This window comes from Dermochelys coriacea, chromosome 9, assembly GCF_009764565.3.
Source record: "Dermochelys coriacea isolate rDerCor1 chromosome 9, rDerCor1.pri.v4, whole genome shotgun sequence".
Lineage (NCBI taxonomy): Eukaryota > Metazoa > Chordata > Testudines > Dermochelyidae > Dermochelys > Dermochelys coriacea.
This window is the reverse complement of record NC_050076.1, coordinates 24,772,375-24,792,565: the sequence shown is the minus strand read 5'-3', so window position 1 is coordinate 24,792,565 and position 20,191 is coordinate 24,772,375. Positions and strand designations below refer to the sequence as shown.

The 20,191-nt window shown below is 40.7% G+C and overlaps 1 protein-coding gene across 1 annotated transcript in view; it reads left to right on the top strand.

Annotated features, from left to right (window-relative positions):
• The window catches only part of LOC119861841 (TCDD inducible poly(ADP-ribose) polymerase), a 63,628-nt gene that overhangs the window by 1,232 nt on the left and 42,205 nt on the right, over positions 1-20,191 (top strand). The window lies entirely within an intron of this gene.

The window sequence follows — 20,191 nt, the reverse complement described above, 5'->3', positions numbered from 1 at the left end:
TGTATGGTAACACCCATTGTTTCATGTTCTCTACGTATATAAATCTCCCCACTGTATTTTCCACTGAATATATCCGATGAAGTGAGCTGTAGCTCACGAAAGCTTATGCTCCAATAAATGTGTTAGTCTCTAAGGTGCCACAAGTACTCCTTTTCTTTTTGCGAATACAGACTAACATGGCTGCTACTCTGAAACCTGTCAAAAAATTTTATTGTTTAGTCAAATAGAATGGTTAGTTCTTTTAATCTTTTCTCATAAATCAATCCATCTTGCAGCTCACTGCTTAATTTCCAATTTGTTGTTCTCTTTGATGTGAGAAAAAATAGGTGCTGTAGGGAAGTGGTACCTGAAAATTTCAAAATTAATTTGAGAGACACATCCATGAAAAAATCTAAGCATGGTTTAATCTTTCTGGACCTCCTTTTGTTAAACTGAAAATTCATACTGAAAGTTGATTTAATTATTTGAAATTTACCAAAATGTAGACCAACAAGACTGCTTAGAGTGACACTGTATTGTGATAGCAGGGCTAGTGTCAGTGATGTCATGCTACCTCTGGGCCAATGGGGAAACACCACATCGGCAAATGAGTCCCTCCCCCAGTTCTCAGTCATGGCCTGAAATATAGCTAGGGCATTTATAACCATTGGGTGGTGCCATAACTTCTTCTGACACTTAGTACCCTTAGCCTGCAAACATTAGTTCATGCTGTACCTCCCTCCTATTACAACACTATTTTATTTTAAGCACTATCGGTGAGGTTTTTAGCACTGTTTTGCATTTTCACTAAATTGTAAAATCCAGTAATTAGTAATGGGATTCCCCATATAGTCCATTCACCCCGTCTTAAAGCCATTTTTTTGCCTGTCTCCGGACAATACAACTGCACTAGTTTGTAGTTGGAAGGATTTCTTCACACCCCAAAAGGGTGAAAAATTTAATTAAATAACAACAAAAAGCATAAACTCTTCAAAAAAGACGTTCCATAGGTCCAAGTTTATAATGGTATTTAGGCACCTAAGGATGCACAGAGGCACCTTAGTTGGATTTTCAAAAACACCTACGTGCCTAACTGCTATGACACCTAGACAGTTTTGAAAATCCCATTAGTTGTCTGTCTTAAGGTGCCTAACTACCTTTAAAAATCTGACCCATAGTGTCCCAGTTCATCGCAGCATCTTTAGGTTACACTAAATGTGTTCTGGAAATGCTTTATACTATACAACAGTCCTCAACAGTCCTTTGGCAAATGCTGTTTGCCCCTAGATGGCACTCTAAAATTTCTATTAAATATAAAGCATTACCCAAGTAAGAGAGACTGGGAATACTGAGATTTGCCTGTGGGTTCTTCTTAAAACAAACAGTAAAACAAATACATGTTTACTAATAATACTGTTTATTTATGTGACTAAGCAGTGTGCAAATGTTCTAGTAAAGGAACTTTCTGTCTAAGACATGTTATTATTCAGAGAATTGACCAGAGCGTTACTTGTGGGGAGATTTCAGGGTGGGAATGTTTTGATATAGCAGTGGCTTGGGAGTGCTATTCCGTACACACATACATTTCTCCATTTTAGTAGCGTGGGTAATTTTTTTTTTTAAGCAATATAACATGTAGGATAGGAATCCAAGTTCCTGTCCCAGCACTGGGTACACACAGGAGGGAGAACATCACTTTGGAACAGTATCTTCTTCCTTCTGGTCAACTAGACCATTTGCTTTTCAAATCCAAACTGGCTGAATAAGTATTGTAAGCAGGGGTTGTTGTAACCATGTCTGAACCATATTTAAATATGTTTTTAAACATAGTTACATTTCAAAGACTAAAAGAGTTTTGTCTACAGTCTGAAGAGGCTTCAAGAGCACGTGGTAAGGAAGTTAGTTTTCATTTATTTGGTTTGATAACTTTGTTCGCTTATGCCATTTGTTGAAAGCTGGATGAGAGAGAAAACGTATTGTAGTAAAGTGGTTATAATTAAGGCTACATTTTAGTCACAGGTATTTTTAGTAAAAGTCATGGACAGGGCACGGGCAGTAAACAAAAATTCATGGCCCGTAACCTGTCTGACTTTTACTGTATACCCCTAACTAAAACTTGGGGGGGAGGGCTGTGGGTGCTTGGGGGGTGGGGGTGTGGTCCAGGGGCACTGCGGGTGCTGAGGGAGGATGGGCAGCAGCAGACAGCCCACTGGTGCTGGGTGGAGTCAGCGGCTCAAAACTCAACAACAGCCATTTCCTTTCTGAACACCTTTGCCTTTGGTTCAAAACAAAGTCACATCTAATACAGGATCCAGGCACAGCCCTGTAAGACTTACTCTAATCAGCAGTCCCTATTCCTGTAAGTAATGCCATTGAAATTAATGAGACTACAGGCCTAAGGACTGCTCTCATAAGGTCTATTTGCATGAGGAAGGATTTGCAAGATCAGACCTATAGTTTTGATATTATTCACTGTCTGAAGGAAATTGAGCTGTCCAAAAAAATTTAATTTACATTTTTGGTGAAACAGTTTAAAAAAATTTTTTTTTTTCACTGATTTTGCCAAAATTGGGACATCATGCAAGCTTATTCCTCCTCTTCTGTGTTTTGCTATTTTCCTAAAAAAAAAAAAAGAAAAAATTTTTTAGAAACAATAATCTTTGTAAAAATTGTGAGTTTTCATCTGGGGCATGTGTTTTAGAAATTTGTCATTTTTCCTCCAGAGGAGAATTTTAATATTATTCTTTCTATTAAAGTTTGTGTTTGCTAGTAGAACTGGCAAGTGTTTGCCCATCAACTAGTTCCCTCATTGTCACAAACCTATGAAAAACCTCCATGCTTGCATGTGCCCAAGCTGTTGTTGCTTATATATACAAAAGGAGAAAGGAAGACAAGTTTTAGAGGCCCTATGTCATGGTCTTCATTAGCATCTGGTAAAGAAATGCAGACCTATAGCTAAAATTCTAACACTTTGTCCTTTTTAGTTGAACCATCATAGAAAATCAGACAGAGCAGCATGAGGAAGATCTTGGAAGATCAGCCAAGACTTGTTGTCTGAATTACTCTTCACCTCTTAGTCTCTGATCTTGTAAGCAGATCCAATTGCAGGATCAGAACCTTAGTTCAGTCTTGTCTAAACTACAAAATATCTCCCATCCTGAGGGGGTTTTCATGCACAGTTCTTGAAAATCTTTTCAGTTAACAATTCATTTTATCTGTCTATGCATTTATGCCATGCACATCATTCCTGGTATCTGAGTGCATTCACATAGGAATATATACTGAAATAGTGAGAGACCCTTAATAATAATGTGATGAATCCTGCATATAGTACTCATGAAAATTTAATGCAGAGCTAAGGTTGTGTCATGAGGGACAATTGCATATTTCCAGGTTTTCAGACATTTGTTTGTTTTTCCATAATTCTTTATTTCTTGGTTTTCAGAGGTTTAAGTGAGGTGCATTTCACATTCTAGAATGGTACAAGCCTCTGACGATCAGTCTTAACTCTGCATTAATGAAGTTTTGGGGCAGTGAATGTTGTTTTTTGAAGAAGTGGTGGTAGTGAGGGAGGCATGGTTGATGAGCATTGTGTGTGTCTGAAGGAGGAGTGAGGATTGATTGCCTTCCCTGGGAATACCACATGACAACTCAGACCCAGCTCTGCCCTTTTCCTGGGCCATCCATAACCCAGTAGGACTGGAGGGCCATGGGGAGGAGGGAACATGGTAACCGATGGACTGTGAGGAACAGATCGACCTGCAAAGGCAGCAGGGGGAAAGCAAGAGAGCTCCAGAGTCTACTATACTCTTGGGGAGTTGAGGGGCGCCAGTATAAGGGGAAAGGCCTTTGCAGCCTCGGAGGATATCAGAGGTGTAACATACCTCGCTCATTTCAATGGAATGTTCTCAGCTGAATAAGAATATAGGGATGAATATAGCCTGGCCCAGTAGCTCAGAGAGATTTGAACTGACCCATTCATCTCAAGGGTGTTCTCTGCCCGCCTCTCCCAAAGTCTGCTCCAGCTCTGCTGTCGAATACCAGTTTTCAAGACAATCTTTGTATACAGATGAATTTTAGAACAATTTGAATATTAAAATATAAAAATCCTTATTGGAGGGGCAGTCTATAGCTGATGTATTTGAACCCCTGGACCAAATTACTCCAATTGTATTACAAAGAACACCCTTTTCCTGTTGTGGCACACTGATATTCAAGGCAATCTCACTATGCTTGTGAATTTTGCAGCATTCTGAAAATTAAAAGAAGCTCATTTGGTAGGAAGCCGGAATTTAGGAACCTGTGATCAGTGACACCAAATTTGTACAACAAATGCCAGCCCTGGTTGCCGCATATCAGTTTTTAAGGCAATTTACCCATACATATGGATTTTAGAGCACTTTAAAAATTATAAGCAGCTCATTTTTGTCTGCGGGGAAGGGGAGCCTATTTCCCAGGAATCCTTTTACCAAATGACCCCAGATTTGCATCACAGATTGTTCCAAGATTCCTGTTGTGCATGTGAAGACACCTCTCCGTCGTTCAGCTACCAGCTCTCTATACACAGGATCCGCTTTCCTGCTAACTCTGGTAAGCTTGGAGAGGTCATAGAGAGGAGGGAAGTTAGTGGGTCAGCATTCTTACCTGAGTACCTACTCTTACTCTTACAGAGTAGCACTCCCACAGTGCATGTGCAAATCATTCTCCAGTGCATCACTCAGGCTTGAGCCAGCTTGTAGATCTAACTTTAATCCTAAATAATTTTTGAAATATTGCTTCCCTAAAGGGGCAGTGGGTGCCAGACTCTAGCAGACTTGAAACCTGCCTTGGTGATACCAGTTTGGAGTAGATCAGTGCACTAGTTTGATCTGTGGGTGTATGCAAAAAATGTTATAAGAAGTATAATTTTGATATTACATGATTTTTTTAGGTGACGATGTATCTCAGAACATGTTGCTGAAACAACCACAGGTTTGGACCATAAAGCCTACACAAAGCCCCAATAAAATAAAGGAAATTTCAAGGAAATCACAGTACAGTAACTCCTCACTTAACATCCTCTCGCTTAACATTGTTTTGATGTTACATCTTTGCTCCATTACGGAACATGCTCCTTTAAAGTTGTGCGTGTCCACGGCAACGGCGTTCAGGAGGCAGGGGAGGGAGGGGGGAGGCTGCGTGCCACATCCTCGTTCCTCCCTCCAGCCTCCTGAATGCCGCAAACCAGCTGATTGCCGTGGGCAGGGGGAAGGCGCTGATCCGCAGGGTCCGCTGGCAGGCAGGAGGCGCTGTGGGAGGGGCCTAGGGGAGTTGATGGGGGGGGTTGCCAGCCTGTTTAATACCTGTTTTAAATTGCTTGTTTAAAATGTACATAATGCCTTTTGTCTGGCCAAAAAAAAAAATTCCCTGGAACCTAACCCCCCTATTTACATTAATTCTTATGGGGAAATTGGATTCGCTTAACATCGTTTTGCTTAAAGTCACATTTTTCAGGAACATAACTACAACGTTAAGTGAGGAGTTAGTTACTGTATGTGTGTGGATTTTAGAGTACTTAGAAAAATCAGCTCTTAAAGAGTAAGCAGGTCTCAACCTTAACTGTACTGCTGTTACTAGCCTAGTACATTCTGAGGATGCAGACCGCAATAAAGGTAGTGAAACTGAAGGGTTCTGCTCTGCCAAACCCACCACCTCATACAAGGCAAAAGCCATCATAGAGGCCCCTGCAGCCCTAGTGGCTCCAAAAGGGCCACTAAGTGGTGTATTGGCATTTTAATTTTAGGTGGAGGATTTTGTCGAATGGATCCTTGCAAAGCAGCATTGCGTAAAGCCCATTTACTCAAGTTGTGCACAGAGGAGAATATTTAGCCCATAGTTCAACAGCAGTATTCTCCCTATATGTGTAATATTCCCAGGAGTTCTATGCTTTCTCTGAAAACAAAATATTTCCATATGTACCAAAAGTATAGAATATCAATGCCAACATCAGCCATTTTGACCCGAGAGCTGAATTTTGCCTAGTGATATAAATATTAATGATGTCATCTCTGTTGTTTTTGGAAAGTAGGCCTCCTCTTAAGTTGTAAAACACTGGGAATAGCAGTAAGCATTCTGGAAATGCAGAGATTATCTGTACTACTGAGCTACTCTCCTGCTTTCTTTGAATCTCTAAACTGGAACCAGTTCAAAGTGTTTTACAAGGTCACTGTTATTTCCTACATGGGATTTGTTTTGTCTATTTGATTGTCTTGTTTATCTGTGTTAAATGTAGGCTGCAGGCACAATCAGTGTTTGATTAAAAAGCAAAATTTTCTGAGACCTGTGATTAATAGTAAATCAGTCAGCTCTTTAGGACAGTTGCATCTGTTTGCCTTAATGTGAATCTGTATTTCTCAATGCCCAAGAATGATTGTCATCAGTATGACAGCCTAAAAAAAGCTAAATCCTTACCAGACTTGAACATTACTTTAATTATAGAGGCTATACTATACTATACAATACTAGTGACTCCATAATTAGTTTCAGAGTAGCAGCCGTATTAGTCTGTAACCGCAAAAAGAAAAGGGAGGACTTGTGGCACCTTAGAGACTAACAAATTTATTTGAGCATAAGTTTTTATGAGCTACAGCTCACTTCATCAGATGCATATCTTCTTGAGAACACCATCCTAGCCACTATGGAGGTAAAAGCCCTCTACAACAACATTCCACACAAAGATGGACTACAAGCCGTCAGGAACAGTATCCCCGATAATGTCACGGCAAACCTGGTGGCTGAACTTTGTGACTTTGTCCTCATCCATAACTATTTCACATTTAGGGACAATGTATACCTTCAAATCAGTGGCACTACCATGGGTACCCGCATGGCCCCACAGTATGCCAACATTTTTATGGCTGAGTTAGAACAACGCTTCCTCAACTCTCGTCCCCTTATGCCCCTACTCTACTTGCGCTACATTGATGACATCTTCATCATCTGGACCCATGGAAAAGAAGCCCTGGAGGAATTCCACCAGGATTTCAACAATTTCCATCCACCATCAACCTCAGCCTGAACCAGTCCATACAAGAGATCCACTTCCTGGACACTACGGTGCTAATAAGCGATGGTCACATAAACACCACCCTATACCGGAAACCTACTGACCGCTATGCCTACCTACATGCCTCCAGTTTCATCCAGACCATACCACACGATCCATTGTCTACAGCTAAGGTCTACGATACAACAGCTTTTGCTCCAACCTGTCAGACAGAGACAAACACCTACAAGATCTCTATCAAGCATTCTTACAACTACAATACCCACCTGCTGAAGTGAAGAAACAGATTGACAGAGCCAGAAGAGTACCCAGAAGTCACCTACTACAGGACAGGCCCAACAAAGAAAATAACAGAACGCCACTAGCCATCACCTTCAGCCCCCAACTAAAACCTCTCCAACGCATCATCAAGGATCTACAACCTATCCTGAAGGACGACCCATCACTCTCATAGATCTTGGGAGACAGGCCAGTCCTTGCTTACAGACAGCCTCCCAACCTGAAGCAAATACTCACCAGCCACCACACAACAGAACCACTAACCCAGGAACCTATCCTTGCAACAAAGCCCGTTGCCAACTCTGTCCACATATCTATTCAGGGGACACCATCATAGGGCCTAATCACATCAGCCACAGTATCAGAGGCTTGTTCACCTGCACATCTACCAATGTGGTATATGCCATCATGTGCCAGCAATGCCCCTCTGCCATGTACATTGTTCAAACTGGACAGTCTCTACATAAAAGAATAAATGGACACAAATCAGACATCAAGAATTATAACATTCAAAAACCAGTCGGAGAACACTTCAGTCTCTTTGGTCGCTGGATTACAGACCTAAAAGTTGCAATTCTTCAACAAAAAAAGCTTCAAAACCAGACTCCAACGAGAGACTGCTGAATTGGAATTAATTTGCAAACTGGTTACAATTAATTTAGGCTTAAGTAAAGACTGGGAGTGGATGGGTCATTACACAAAGTAAAACTATTTCCCCATGTTTATTCCCCCCCCTCCACCCGCCACTGTTCCTCACACGTTCTTGTCAACTGCTGGAAATGGCCCACCTTGATTATCACTACAAAAGGTTTCCTCCCCCTGCTCTCCTGCTGGTAATAGCTCACCTTACCTGATCACCCTCGTTAACAATGTGTATGGTAACACCCATTGTTTCATGTTCTCTGTGCATATAAATCTCCACACTGTATTTTCCACTGAATGCATCCGATGAATTGAGCTATAGCTCACGAAAGCTTGTGCTCAGATAAATTTGTTAGTGTCTAAGGTGCCACAAGTCCTCCTTTTCTTTTTCCATAATTAGTATTACTTGGAAGTTTTCACTCAGAGCTAAATGCTCCTTAGGTGTGCAAATCTTTCTGGCAGTGGGACTAATGTAGTTCTAATATGCAAAGGAGGGGTAGGATTTGTAGGGGCCTGTACAGAGGTTGTTCATGCAGTGCCCAGACAATAGGTTGAGGTATGTCAAGGATAGGATCTATTGCTACACAGACTTTCCTATTTTTTGTTCCAGCCTTGAAAAAAGTTTTAGTGCTGAAGTACCAGCCATATAGTGGCTCTGGAGTTGCTCCCTAGACTGGGTGAGCATTCCTTCTCTTCCCAGTGACCAGCCCCATTCACAGATATCTGTTGCCCAGCCTGTTGTTTGGACTGTTCTGGATGGGAGGATTTGGGCCTTAAGTTATGCATTTGCTACAGATCATCAAAATAAAACCATGTCCAAATACACCAGAACTTTTCAGTTCTGATCTGAATCTAAATTTCGTGAGTGTCTCTTCCCAGTTCCTGTAGTAGACCAAATGATCCGCTGCAGATCAGACTGTTGCGCTGCAGGTCCGTATGTCTTCCAGTATTTCCAGTCTGTCATTTGGGCCTGTACTCTCAAAGTGAGACTTTTCCCCATCCTGTCAATATCATTATCATGTATTATTAAATCTCTTATAGAGATTATTGCAAGCTATGAAGGCATTTCCTTTTGTTCCCTTGTATACAATGTGACCTTTTTCACAGATTCTGATTACATTTGCTTGGTTATGCCCATATAAACGCTTGGGAACACAGAGATAATTTCTGCAGGTAGTAGAGTACTGTGAATATTGCTTCTCAAGCTCTCCAAACATCCTGTATCATTTGTCTTGGTTTAGTTCTATTAAGATGATAAAATATTTTTTATAGCCTGATAACGTATACTGTTCTAGTTTAATTCAAAAGCTCATGATAACTCCACGACCATGGAAAAGAGCCTTGAGATTAATAGTTTGTTCATAAGAGCTTTCTGCATTGATAAGACTTTTGGTTTTCAATTTTTACTGAAAAGGCCCCAGGTTTTACAAAACCTATTATTTAGTTTTTAGTGATTTTTTTCACTCAAATTTTGGACTATTTAAGTACATGAAAATACTGATTATGCTAAGAAAATCCAGTACTTACATTAGGTTATTGTGTTTGTTAATCTTAAATTAGTCTAAGTGAGGTTGTCTGTTGAAGAAATGCAATGTCATGGAATGGAAGATATATACACACATGCATGTTCATATGTGTAAATACTTTTAATATACAGTTCATTAAACAAACAGTATTAAATTGCTTTTAAACTTTCAGTACTCTTATTTTTCTCCATTTTTTTGCTTTTTTCCTGTTCCTTCCCCCCAGTATTAAACTTGACATTTACCCAGAGAACTGTGAAATTAATTTTTTGCACTGATTTTCACCCATTTATAAATATTTGAGGTAAACATGTATGAATTCCTGGGAAATTTTAAATAACTTAAAAACTGAAATTGAAGAAGCTTATGTAGTGAACAGATTGAGTAGAACCATTTTTGCGATCACACAGCATTTACATTAGAACACTTCTGTATTGCTTATAGTCCATTATATTACTCTGTCCTTTGTTATGACAATTCCTCACATCTTGTATAATGATACAGTTTTAATTAAAATACTGTATAGCTAAAGATTTTTAGGCTAGGGTTATCAAATTCCAACTTTAACAATTATGCCAAAAAGAAATATGAACCAGAATACATCTTCTGGGAGAACTACGAAAATCCCATCTTTAATTAAACAGATATCACCTTTTTGGTGAAATATACTATCCCAATGAAGTTTGCACAATTTGAACCATCTTAGAGACCGTATAAAACATGGTGTCCAGTGTGGAAGTTGTTAGGGTACACACCCATATAACATAACAAACCATATGTCCCTGACATGGACTTTAATATGCCCTTTCTGTTCTTTCCCTATTTAACATGATTGTCTGAGTAAATCACAGAACATAAAATCTAGAGACTACTGATATTTTAGAACTACTTTTTTTATTCCAACCGGCTGCAGAACGTGAGCTAGCAGAGCATCTGTCCTGCTAACAGAAAATCAGTATCAGAGATATTTTTTTCTGTTGTATTAGGAACAAACCCTGTTAAATGCTCCTTTCTTCAAATCAGTTTAAAGATGAAACTCGCTTATTTTAATATGATCAGCAAGAATTCAGTGAGTGTTTCCTCCAGATTTCCTGCACCTGTGCAGTCAAGTTTTGTGTTTCGGCTTGTGACCTCTGTTCCAGCATGATATATTTTCAAACTAAATCACATTCATAATACCACTAATACCAAAAGTACCCACCTCTTTCTGTTGATTGAAAGCTGCCCTTTAATCAGCATCCTAAACTAAGATGTGCATTTGGCTGACTTAGCAGCCATTAGTTTTCCTGTCTGGCAATCCTCTGTCTTACTCTGTTCCTCCAAGAGAGTCATTCCTTAGGCACAAATGCAGTATCTTTTACTTGATTTCATTAAGTGTTTCACCACCAAGTCCTTCCTCACACATGCATGACTTCTTGGACTTCCATCATTTCCTTTATCTTTGTCATATGCTATATGTTCTAACCTCACAGTCTGTGGACTGTGCTGGTCACTAAAAGCATGTCTATATTGCATCTGGGAGAAAATCTCCAAGCCCAGGTCCATAGACTTGTTCTAGTAGGGCTCATGCTAGTGCTCTAAAAATAGCTGTGTAGACTGCTTTGATATGATTTGGGTTCTCAAACCCACCCCCCACTTTCTCCAGGGCTTCAGAGCCCGAGCTCCAGTCTGTAGTGTGTACACATGCCCTTTGGGTATGTCTACACTGCAATTTGGAGGTGTGTTTGAAGCATGTATAGACATATCTAGATCACAGCTAGCTTGACTAACAATAGCAGTGTAGCCGCACCAGCATGGTCAATGGCATGAACTAGCCCCCTGAGTACAACTCTGTCCAGGATCTTGAATATGTACTCACACAGCTAGCCTATGCTGCTGCCCTTGCTGTCATAGCTACAATGCTATTATTACTGAAGCTAGCTTTGATTTTAGCTAGATTAAAGTTAGTGTGGACATGTGCTGCAATCACGCATCCCAGTTGCAGCGTAGACACTGTAATAAGCCCCTTTAGCCTGAGCGCCTTTATCTTTCAGACATTTTCTGTCATCCTTTCTTGAGAAAAATTGTATGTTATCCCAGATAGTGATGAATTTCCACTCACTCTGGTTCTGATCACCTCTACCAGAGGCTCCTGTATTAATGTCCTGAACCAAAACTAGAGACCTAAACACCACTGAACATTGGTTAACCTCAGATCTAAATCCAAGTCTCGACTTCGTAGCTGGCATCTCTTAATGTTATAATGGGCCAAACCTGGACCTAAGTAAGGAGAGAATTTGGCCCTAATTTAGGATTTGTGTGTGATAAGTTTCTTCCCTCACCCCTACACAAACATATATTGCTGAAAATTTACCTTTTATGCCTTCTAGATTAGTTTACACTAGAAGTTAGGTCCTGCATTGTCTTCTCAGACAAAAAAAGGACTTTACTCAGTTCTGAATAAGGATAGCAGGATGAGGTCCTAGACTTGTTTCTGGGCTGGGGCTGGGGATGAGGAGTTTGGAGGAGGGTGCTCTGGGCTTGGACCGAGGGGTTCAGAGGGCAGGAGGGGGATCAGGGCTGGGGCAGGGTGTTTGGGGTGTGGGGAGAGGCTCAGGTGCAGGCTGCGGGCAACATTTACCTCAAGCGGCTCCTGGAAGCAGCGGCATGACCCTTCTCCGGCTCCTACACAGAGATGCAGCCAGGCAGCTCTGCACGCTGCCTCGTCCGCAGGCACTGCCCCTGCAGCTCCCATTGGAGTGGCCATGTCGCTGCTTCCAGGAGCCCTGTGGAATGGCCCCCGACCCTGCTTCCTGGCTGGAGCACCAGAGGGGGGCTATGCCGCTGTTTCCGTGAGCCACATGGAACGGCCCCAACCCTGCTCCCTGGCTGGAGCACCGAAGCGGGGCAAGCCTCAGATCCCTCAACCCAGCGGGAGCTTGAGGGCCGGTTTAAAATGGCTGACAGGTTGGATCTGGCCTGTGGGCTGTAGTTTGCCCACCTCTGACTTATGGAGTAAGGCATTAATGTTGTAGGCCCGATTTTGTAAAGGCATACAGTCAGACAGAGCCTCATATCTGCCCTGAAACTTTGGTGGGGTGCCTCATAGGTGTAAAGGTATATGCAGAGCATTTGCAGAATCGGCCTCTGACTTAGCAACTGAAGCTCTATTAAATATTTGTTATAGTAACAAAAGTGTTAGCAGACATTGTCAGACACAATATACTGCAGTGGTGTCATCTTCCAGATGGCCACTTTTGAATTCACTGAAACTATTATTAGTGAATGACTGTTACTTATATGTGAGACAGCAATTCACCTACTCAGGTTAGTTCTTAAAATTCTTGGAAGTGTTTCTAAGTTAGTATTATTTGACGTAAATTAAAGTGAACTATAAAACCAAGAATGTTCCAACTCAGCTTAGTTTAAATAGGCACCAGCCTACATGAAAGGAAACATGGGGCTGCCATCCACACAATAATTTTTACAATGTGGTAGGACCCTTCTATTAGAGGTCATGTGTAGCATAGAATTATCCCTTGTCTAAACACAAAAGTTGTGCAGATTTAATTAAATTTGTTTGTTGCCCTATATTGGTTTAGTTTACGAATACAGCTAAATGGATATAAGGCATTCTTAAACCCATTTGAGAGAGTCCACTCAAAGGGATTGCATTGATTTAATTAAATTGGTGTAACCCCCTTGTGTGGGCACTCTTAAATTGGTTTAGAGAGTGCCCACCTAATTTCTAAACTGATGTAGATAAATTAGTGCAATTTTTGTGTGTAGTAAAGTGCTTATAAATTCTCTTTTGGTGAATAGACATGAATTTTATTTAAAGGTCCCCCCTATATTGATGAAATACCATGTTGTTAGACCTATATTACAGTACATGGTTGAGATGATTGAGTTTTGCACTGTACTGAACCAGGTTTTAATTGAATCCATGATTGATGCTGCAGCCCTACAAATCACCAAGGTGTAGCATGGTTCGAAAATAATAATAAAACACAATTCTATCCAAGATCACCAACTTTTAAATGTGACAGAAGTTTACCAAACTAAGGGTGCTGTAATGTGTTGGAAAGGGTGATTTGGTCCAGTCTATAAGTACTTACGGGGGGGAACAAATATTTGATATTGAGCTCTTCATCTAGCAGACAAAGGTTTAACAAGCTCTAATGGCTGGAGATTGAAGCTAAACCAATTGAGGCTGGAAGTAAGGTGTAAATTTTTAACAGTGAGGGTAATTAATCATTGGAACAATTTACCAAGGTTGTGGTGGAGTCTCCATCCTTGGTAACTTTTAAATCAACATATGTTTTTCCATAAGAGGCTCTCGCTCAAACAGGAATTATTGTGGAAAAGTCCTATGGCTTATGTTTGTGCAGGAGATCAGACTAGAAATCTAGATGATCACGGTGCTCCCTTCTGACCTTTGAATCTATGAACCAGGCCCCCCACATTGGTCAGAATTACAGTGTAGAGAGGACATCAATTTCCCTCTGGCTAGTGCAACACTGATGTTTATAGTTGCAGTGGAAAAAATCACCTAGAAAGACATCGTTAAAAAAGGCTGAAAGATTTTGCATACAACTAAATGGCTTTGTTTGCGTGATGAGTTAATGGCAAGCAATGTCTATTTGAAGCATAAAGGCAGTTTATTGTATAAAGTTATTTCTTTCATAATAAGGAGTTTTCAGAATTTGGAGCAGTTCTTCAGGTGACCAGCTCCCATGGCAGAATTGATACCTAAATTACAACAACAATTAATTACATATTTCCAAAAATCAGTAAGTTTCATTGTACTAATAAATTGAAAACATTGGACCATCTTGCAGATATATAGGCCAGTGCTTTGAGGCCCACAGTCCTCAGCCCACAACCCTAAAATAGCGAGATGTGTCTGTAAAAATGATCAACAGCTAAATATTTTTAGGGTAGAGACTGTCTGAATCATTAATTCCACATCCCCACAAATTAATCAGACTACACACACAGATACTTCTTATGACCAAGCCAGAAAAGAGCAAGCAGAAAATGTATATTGTATCTGTGTACTTCTTATGGGTAATACAGTGGTTTTACTAAGCAATCAAGACCTTACTCGCTAAAAAGAAATGCATAGCTGGGTCACATTCTTAATATGAGATTTTGAGCACCAATGGGAATGTGGAATTTATGATGCATAAGGGGAAACACACTTCTGATGTGGTTACATACTAGCACAAGGGCTGAGCTCCTACAACCATGAATACCATGGGGTTCTCACTCATTGTGGTTTTATGATGGGGTAATTCCATTCACTTCATTGGAATTGCTCTTGGTTTCCATCAGTATAAGTGAAAGGAAAATCAGGCCTATACTGTATTTAAAAAAAAAAAAAAATCAAACAAGTGTATTTATTTTTAATCTGCAGGAATAATTCATCTGAACCCTTAATTTAATTTTTAAATTAGCCAACTTTTTCCATTTACACAGAAGGACCAAGTGGGTGGCACAGAGGAAAACAGACTAGTCTGAGACTTGATTCTTATTGTAGATTTGCTCATGGATAGTACCAGAAAGTCAAATAATCTGTGTGTCTCATGGGTTAACAGAAGTGTCTGCTCAAAACCGTTCATGCAGAAGGACACTGCTGTCCTCCCAAAAGACAACACGTGTTAATCAGATATACAATACTACTGAACTATATGAGATTTGTGACTGCATCAGTCAGCGATGTGGTACAAGCAGGACTACATTAATTATGTAGTCTGTCCATGCATCCGAAGAAGTGGGGTTTTTTTACCCACGAAAGCTTATGCCCAAATAAATCTGTTAATCTTTAAGGTGCCACCAGACTCCTTGTTGTTTTTGTGGATACAGACTAACACGGCTACCCCTCTGATACTTGATACTCTTATGTGAGTTCATTATGGTTTATTTACAGTGTCTTATCAGCTTCATGTCCCATCACCATAAGACCTTCACCAAGCTTCACAGCCTATCTCCTTAGCACAGGAGATGAGAGGTCTCACCTCTCTGAGATCCTGGTCTCCTCTACCCTTTCTTCCTGTCCCTCTTCCTGTCTCCTATTTAACAGTCCCTAGCTAGTAAGATGAATCCCCTTGTTAACTGGTTAATCACCCAGTCCTAATCAATTATCTTCCAATTTAGCCCATGCAGGGAGTGGGACGGTTACAAAATGCAGAGTGGTGAGCCAGCCCTAGACTATTCTCACTCTGTCACATCTCCCAGTAGGAGCAAAGGTAGGTCAATGCTAAGCACTCAGATTGGAAGCAGATTTAGAAACAATTTTAAGGCAATGCTGAGAGCTTTTGAAAAATCTCACCTCATCCTGTTTGGACTTTGCAGTTTCAGCTACACCGAGGCTAAAGCAACATTGGGAAAAATTATGAAAATGATCAGTGTAGAGAAGGTCAAGATTTGCCCACTAGGTGGCACCATAGCTAAAGCTATTGCCCTGGACCTATTTCACAAACCTTTGCTGCCTTCCTCCTGCGGATCTCCATTACATTCAGGACTGATCTTCATCTTCTTCATTACCTTTCCCTCATGTGAGCATTCCAAGCATATTGTTTAATTTTTGAAAATCAAAAATTAAAATCACAGAAAGGCTGTAGGGTTACAATTATCAAGGATAGGATAAAGAGGGCCGGTGGAAATAGACATCCAGGAACTGGAGTTTGCCAGAAGTCCACATTATTTATTTATAGAAAGTGCTATAATTTCTTTTTTTAAAAGTGGTAGTCTAATAAAACCCAAACTATGAAGTATTTTGCACTAAAAATGGACCCAAATAAATTAGAGTCCCAAAAGATAGATTATCTACCAGATTCAGCACCTCTCACTGACATTATGGACTGAGATACAGGTGTGTATCTAACCTGCTCTTAAAAATCTCCAATGACAGACATTCCACAACCTCTCTAGGCAATTTATTTCAGTGCTTAAATGCCCTGGCAATTAGAAAGTTTTTCCTAATAGTGAGCCCAATGTGCCCTTGCTGCAATTTAAGCCCATTGCTTCTTGTTCTATCCTCAGAGGTTAACGAGATGGTGCCTTTTGAGGCTATCAAGCACAGGCCTCAAAAGATACCATCTATTTGATTACTTTGTACAGAGTGACAGCTTGTTAATAAATAGAAGTTTGTATAGATGAATTATTTCCTTGGATAATTAGCTTCACTCCTTGGCTTCTGCACAATGTATTTACATCTCATTTATCCAAAGCTTTTAAACATTAGCAAATTATATTTAATGGATGTGAAACGCTGACAGGAGAGTTTTGATAAAATATTAAAGTAATTCTGGCTTTGTACTCCACTTACTGTAAATAAATAATTAGTAGCTATTCAGTGGTTTAATTAAAGAGAACAGGAAGCTTATCCATTCCTTTCTCTCACCTTTTCATAAGAGCTGCTACACAGTAAAGAAAAAAGGCAATTCTACAGAATCCTTTACAATGATGAAAGGGCAGTAGACTGGGAGTCAGGAGACCTAGTTTCCATTCCCATTGCCAGTGGTTTGCTGTTTGACCTTGGGTGAGTCACTTCACTCTTTCTGATTTAAAAAAAAATATACATCAGACCATTTAAATTGTGTAATATTGATAATATTTAACATTTAGATAGCATTTTGTCTCCATAGATCTCAAAGTGTGTTACAACAGTAATGATACTTTCCCATTTTGAAAGCACTTGTAGAGCGGGTTGTGAAAATTACTATATACAGTAAATGAAAAATATGAAATGGTGGTTAGATCAAGGAAATGATACAGGAATCCTGGTGTGAAATTCTGGCCCCATTAAAGTTACTGGAAATCTTGCAATTACTTTAATTTGAGACAAGATCCCATCCTTGAACTGTATTCTTGACTCTTCTATTGACTTGTATAAACTTGGGAGATCACCTAACCTGTATTTCCAATCAAAATTACAAAGTGGGAACAATAATGCGTAAGTACCTCAAAAGGTATTGTGAAGCTTGACCTTTGTAAAATGCTTTGAGATCCTCCACTGAAAAGCAGCAGGTGAGTCCAAGTTTTACAAATAACCTCAAAACTACATTTCTGTGTTAACTTCAGTGTTATGTGGGCTTTCTTAGTATGGGTGTTAGCTACTGAGCTGCTGTTTCTAGCAGCTAAGCTCTTAAAATAACAAAGGTGTTGCACTTACTCATGATCACACTGTAATTTCACAAAGGAGGGTAGCCTTCTTACTGTACAAACTAGTTTGCATGCTGACCTTGCAACACCTTTATCTGAAGGGACCAGCTCAGGAGCTATACAGAGATATGTGCTAAACAAGACCTTCATTCAGAGCCTTTTCTTTTCAGTAGTTTCAAAGTTCACCATTCCCATATTTTGAAAAAATGAAAATGTAAACACAAAGTTTCAGGCAAATGACTAAACTAGATAATGCAGTTGGGAAAAATATCTTCAAGGATGAAAGTATTTTTCGCGTCACTAACTTGTTTTCCTAATTATTAAGAAGTCAGTAAAAAATGTATGTTTAAAAACTTAGGGCCATATGCTTCCATGGCTTGTGCCCTGGAAAGTGTAGTAACATTCTATGATGCCTGCCTCCAAGTTCTATGCATAAACTAAAATCTCCTATGTAGTATTCTGACATACAAAACTGTGGACAATCTGGAAAAGATCTACCAACTCCAGAAAGAGGGCATAATTTGAGGAAGTTTTAAAGTGGGTGGGACACATCAGAGTATTAGCTCTGGAAAAATTAAAAAAGGGTCCTGTCTTGCTCCTGTAAAAGTAATTGTCAAATCTCCTATAGACTTAAAAGATCATGCACTAAATCACTGCAGAAATCTGATAAATTAATGCTGCTTTGATTTAACTTGCTGTTAGCAAAAACCCTGCGCCTTGGCGTGGCCAAAGATAAATGTTTCTGAGGGTGTCTAAGCATACAGACAGGTTTCAGAGTAGCAGCCGTGTTGGTCTGTATTCGCAAAAAGAAAAGGAGTACTTGTGGCACCTTAGAGACTAACAAATTTATTAGAGCATAAGCTTTCGTGAGCTCACTTCATCGGATGCATTTCCACCATAAGCATACAGAGACCATCTGTAAATGGTGTGTGAAGTGATGGGAAACTGATCTCCGACACCATGGGATTTAGAAAAGTTTTCTGTATGTTTTCATATGTCCTGGCCCCTTGCTGCAGTTTCTGCCCAACAGCTCCTGTAGTAGAGCCCTGCTACATAGCATCCCCCAAAGTTTAGCTATGGGATTTTAATCTTTTCAGTAGATGTTTCTGGCTACACCCACTACTTACATTGTTTCCACCTGACTTGATGGCACAATATCTATTTAGTAAGACAGCTCAGTTTGATAGTCATTTTCTGGGAATCTTAGCCCTTTCTGCACCTTTTTATTACAAGTAGAAGCATGTAGTTCAAAAAGCTGCTCTATCTTCAGATTCTCTAGGACAACTCTGTTTCCTTCAAAAAGCAATAGGAGGAGGAGAAACCTGAGTGTCTCCTCTCATAGTTTCTTCTGCAGCATCCAGATCAAGCAGATGGGATTGCAGAAAGGATCCTGAGAACATACGCAGACAGAACACATGCACGTTCCCACCATCCATGTGATGAATCCGACTTTTTTTTGGGCCTCCGTGGCAGGAATAAGGTGGCCAATTTGTGGAAATCAGACACTGAGTGCCAGAAGCTCCCTTGCCCTCTGCCCCACCTCTTCCCCCTAATGCCCCACCCCTGCTCTGCCTCTTCACTCGAGCCCCCCCCACTCCTCTTCCCCCACCCACCCTCCATCATTTGCTGCTCTCTCCACCTCCTTCCCCCTGCCAGCTGAGTGGTAGAGGGGTGACTGGGGCAGCATGGGGGAGGGAAAACTGCGTTGGGGGGTGACTGGGGCAGGATGGGAGAGGGAGAGCTGCGCTGAAGGGGTGACTGGGGCAGAACACGGCGCAGCACACCAGAGGCGAGGCACAAGGAGGCTAAGAAGGGGATCCGGGCAGTGAGCCCAGCTGCCAGCATCGATCCTCAAAAACCCTGCCCTTCAGGATCCCTCTCCCAGGTGCCAGCCACCGGTACCTCTTTCTACCAGAGCAAGGAAGTTCCGGAGTGCTCCTCCAGCTCCAGCAGCAGCTGCTCTTCCTGCTCTCCCAGCGGCACAAAGGAAGCCAATTGTGGTTGGTTACTGAGGTAACTGGACTTTTGGTGTCCAGTCAGTAGTACGGACTGGACGCTGTCAGGTCCCCTTTTTGACCAGACTTACTGGTCAAAACCCAGACACCTCGCAACCCTAGGCAGGAGGGGTCCGTTGGCTACCATTTATCTCATAGGCTGGGGTAAAAGCTATGGAAAAGAAATAATGAGCATTCTCTTTTGCTAGGATAGACAGTAGAAGTACATTGAGTTAGGATAGAAGCATTTCACAGAGCGATTCTTTCTTGGCTCCTGACTCACCTTTCTTCACCACACCCAGATCTACAGAGCCCCAGTTATGTAGATTTGAATTTCAGAGGGCCATAAGAGGGAAGGAAGTAAGCAGCACATCTGCTGCTCCCCCTTCTTCTGCAGCATTCTCCCAAGTTGCACCCACTTTAGCTTCGCTCCATGACAGTAAGATCAGCTTAATGTGGTGCTTTGTGTTTTGGGAAATTATACATGTCATTCTGCAAGTATCCAAATGTCAAGGAGATTTTATTTTTATCAGAAGGATGTATGTTGAAGCCTGAACCCTTCTTTTTTTTTTTTCTTTTTT